We start from the raw sequence: 3,454 nt of genomic DNA, 5'->3' as shown, positions 1-3,454 counted from the left end.
TTGGCAAGGCTTCCATCATGGAAGATGAGGAGGAAGAAGAAGAGGTAGCTGCACCAGCACCTAAGGCACCCAAGCTGATGGGTGATGCCATAAGAACAGGGGCAGCTGCTTCCAAGGCCAAGCCAGCTCCAAAGCCAAAGCCAAAGAGGAACACAAGAAGCATCCCAGCTACTGAGAAGAACAAGGCCCCAGTGCCTGAAGCTGCAGAAGAAGAGGAAGAGAATGTTCTTAGAAAGCTCAAGCCCAAGATCCCAGACCACAACGATGCTCATCCTGTGGCTGAGGATATGAAACTCAGGAGAGATTCAGGGCTCCGGAAGTGGAGAGAAGCAGACCCGTATGCTTCAAGGAGAAGGACTGCAGTTGACTACAGGTTTCACACCAAGGAGCAGCAAGACTTTTATGAGACAATGCTGCTAGACAAGAAGCCAATTGTCTGTGATATGAGATGGGTTGATTAGCAATACATCAAGGACAACGAAGAGTACTACCCTGGAGTGCAGGACATTTTCGAGGCATGTGGAGTAGAGGACTTTGTTGGGCAGAAGCTCACAAAGTGGAACGAGGAACTCATCATGCAGTTCTACTCCACAGCCCATTTCTATCCAGATGGCAGGATTGTATGGATGTCAGAGGGTACGAGGTACCAGTCTACAGTTGCTGAATGGGCTCAGCTGATTAATGCCCCAGAAGAGCATGACGATGACTTGGACATTTATGCCAAGAAGAAGATGGACCACAAATGAATGTCAAACATGTACAAGGAGATTCCAAATGAAGCACTTGATACGTTCAAGTTTGGCTCAGTACACTATCTTCTGTCAGGGCTGCCAACCATCAACTGGATTCTTAGGCACACCCTATTGCCCAAGTCTGGAGATCACAAGATGATCAGGGGCCACGCGATTAACTTGCTTCATATCTTTGACGTGCCATAGAAATTCAAAGTCATGAGCCTTATGATTGAAACAATCAAGAGGACAACACCAGACCAGAAGAGGAGCTGTGGATATGCCCCACAGATTCAGGAGCTCATCAACTCTAAGATGGGCACGGGCATATACTTATTGGACAAGGAACACCTGCCCATCCGTCCAGACTTTGAAGATAATCAAGTGGTCATGACTGAGAATGAGCCATCATCTGCCCAAGCACAAGCCAAGAAGGAGAAGGCGAGGAAGGAGAAAGCTGCCAAGATGCCTACTCAAGAGGAGGCATCTGAATATTTCCTGAAAACCAAACAAGAGCAGCTTGGTTACTTGATTGCATCCACCCTGTGGATTGAGCAAGGACTAGCCACCCTAACTCAGAACCAGGCAAGCTTAGAGAGGATCATGGAACAAAAGTTCTATGACTTGGATGTCAAAGTGACAGAGATTCAGACTGCAGTGGAGCAGCTCTAGGATGACATGCAGGAGGGGAGAGGCAAGAATACAACTGATGCCTTTGCCAGAGTGCCACGAGGTCCGAGGTCGTCTGAAGTGCCAGTTGCTGACCCCAGAGCCACCACGTCTGCACCAGCTACAGCCTCAGTTCCACCAGCTCCAGCGTCCACTTCAGCCTCGACTCCGACCACGTCTACAGAAGGCTTCGTCCTTGGAGTGCTCCGGACTCCACCACCACCTGAAGATCAAGCCTGAGTGTCGACTTAGCACTATGCATTTTCTAGGAACTTTTTGGTAACTTGTTGCCAAAGGGGGAGAAAATGTATAGATCATAGGCTTCGAGAGAGAGTGTTGCTTTTATTCTCTCTTGTTTTATTTGGTGGTTTTTCGAACTTTGTTTGCTTTTGTGTGAGATACTATGTCATTGCTCGTGAGACATTGATGATCATGTGTTTGATCATAAGCTACACTTAATGTTTGCTTAATATTATCATCTTATCTATCTTATGTGATCATTCACTATTCTTGGTGATGAGTGCATGTATTTCATTCTTATCATTTTAAGCGCTCCACCAAGATGTATGTGACATGGAAGAGTAACCCATGACTCTAACTCTTTGTGCATTTGCAGTCCAAAGCAAATTTTAAATATGCACAAATTTAGGGGGAGCTCTTACTTGTCACATACTTCTCAAAGCGACGATGTATTTCATGCTTATTATCATTTGTCGAAGCTTTGATCTATATGTTGTCATCAATTACCAAAAAGGGGGAGATTGAAAGTGCAACTATCCCTAGGTGGTTTTGGTAATTCATAACAACATATAGCTCATTGAGCTAATGCTATTCCAAGATGACTATTTCAGGAAAGCTCAATGATTGGCATGGCATGGATGTGAAAGTGGAACCCTCAAAATGCTAAGGACAAAGGATTGGCTCAAGCTCAAAAGCTCAAGACTCTTCATTTTATATTTTAGTGATCCAAAATCACATTGAGTCTTTAGGAAAAGCCAATACTATCAAGGAGGGATGAGGTGTTGCTTAATGAGCCTCTTGCTTCATGTGCTTAGTGATATGCTCCAAAACCCTCAACTACTTTCCCATATCCACATATGACCTAAACCCTAAGCCAAACTCGGTCCTACCGATTCTTTCTATCCGGCGCCACCGAGTTTCACTTGTCATAAGCCACTGCCAAACCCTAGCAATTCGGTTCTACCGATAGGGATCCCGGTCTCACCGAGATGGGATTGCAAAATCTCTGTTTCCCTTTCGTAACTTTTCGGTCTCACCGAAAGAGCGAATCGGTCCCACCGAGATTGCAGTGTAAACTCTCCGTTTCCTTTTTGTAACTTTTCGGTCTCACCGACAGAGCAAATCGGTCCCACCGAGTTTACCTGACCAACTCTCTGGTTAGCTTATTACCAAACTCGGTCTCACCAAGTTTGTGTAATCGGTCTCACCGAGATTACGTTATGCCCAAACCCTAACCATATCGATCCTACCGAGTTGCATGTCAGTCCCACCGTAAATCTCTAACGGTCACTAGGTTTACCTTTTCGGTCCGACCGAGTTTGTTGATTCGGTCCCACCGAGATTGGAAAACTGTGTGTAACGGTTGGATTTTGTGTGGAGGCTATATATACCCCTCCACCTCCTCTTCATTCATGGAGAGAGCCATCAGAACACATACACAATTCCAACTCATATGTTCTGAGAGAGAACCACCTACTCATGTGTTGAGACCAAGATATTCCATTCCTACCATATGAATCTTGATCTCTAGCCTTCCCCAAGTTGCTTTCCACTCAAATCTTCTTTCCACAAAATCCAAATCCTATGAGAGAGAGTTGAGTGTTGGGGAGACTATCATTTGAAGCACAAGAGCAAGGAGTTCATCATCAACACACCATTTGTTACTTCTTGGAGAGTGGTGTCTCCTAGATTGGCTAGGTGTCACTTGGGAGCCTCCGACAAGATTGTGGAGTTGAACCAAGGAGTTTGTAAGGGCAAGGAGATCGCCTACTTCATGAAGATCTACCGCTAGTGAGGCAAGTCCTTCGTGGGCG

This window comes from Triticum urartu, chromosome 6A, assembly GCF_056163025.1.
Source record: "Triticum urartu cultivar PI428250 chromosome 6A, HENAU_Tu73, whole genome shotgun sequence".
Lineage (NCBI taxonomy): Eukaryota > Viridiplantae > Streptophyta > Magnoliopsida > Poales > Poaceae > Triticum > Triticum urartu.
This window is presented reverse-complemented; position numbering follows the sequence as displayed.